The 443-nt window shown below is 40.0% G+C and overlaps 1 protein-coding gene across 1 annotated transcript in view; it reads left to right on the top strand.

The window, feature by feature from the left end:
• The window catches only part of cadps2 (Ca++-dependent secretion activator 2), a gene marked incomplete in the record, with an annotated part of 177,905 nt that overhangs the window by 150,519 nt on the left and 26,943 nt on the right, over window positions 1-443 (top strand).

Raw genomic sequence — 443 nt, 5'->3', positions numbered from 1 at the left:
ATCTTTTGGTTTTTAACTCAGCATTAACTCGTATGGTGCAACCTGTTTTTACTACGATATATCTTTATAACACCCACACACACTAAGCCACACTCATATTTAAATTGTTGGTGCAACAGGCTACTGATGTACAATGAGATTTGAACTTCTACAACAAATCACAGCCTCAATTTAAAAATATGCTATATGCCCTTCACCAGATTTTTTTCTGTGTGATCTTGGTTTTCACTGAATGTGATTCAGTTGGTTGGCATTTATGTTCACCTGCCAGTAGGTGCTTTGAATAAGGCCTCCTTACCTCTGACCCCTGACCAGCAGTCTGAAGGGTCTTGAAAAGATGTCAGAATCTGAACTCAAAATCAAAACCTTTGGTGTGGTCAGTTTTATGCCACAAGTCTTCAAGTGCGTCAATCTGCAGCAAAGCACTTGGCCATGCCTAAAGC

This window comes from Morone saxatilis, unplaced genomic scaffold (assembly GCF_004916995.1).
Source record: "Morone saxatilis isolate NCDOM2014 unplaced genomic scaffold, NCSU_SB_2.0 Contig2, whole genome shotgun sequence".
Taxonomy (NCBI): domain Eukaryota; kingdom Metazoa; phylum Chordata; class Actinopteri; family Moronidae; genus Morone; species Morone saxatilis.
The sequence above is the reverse complement of the archived record's forward strand: the minus strand, read 5'-3'. Positions and strand labels throughout refer to the sequence as shown.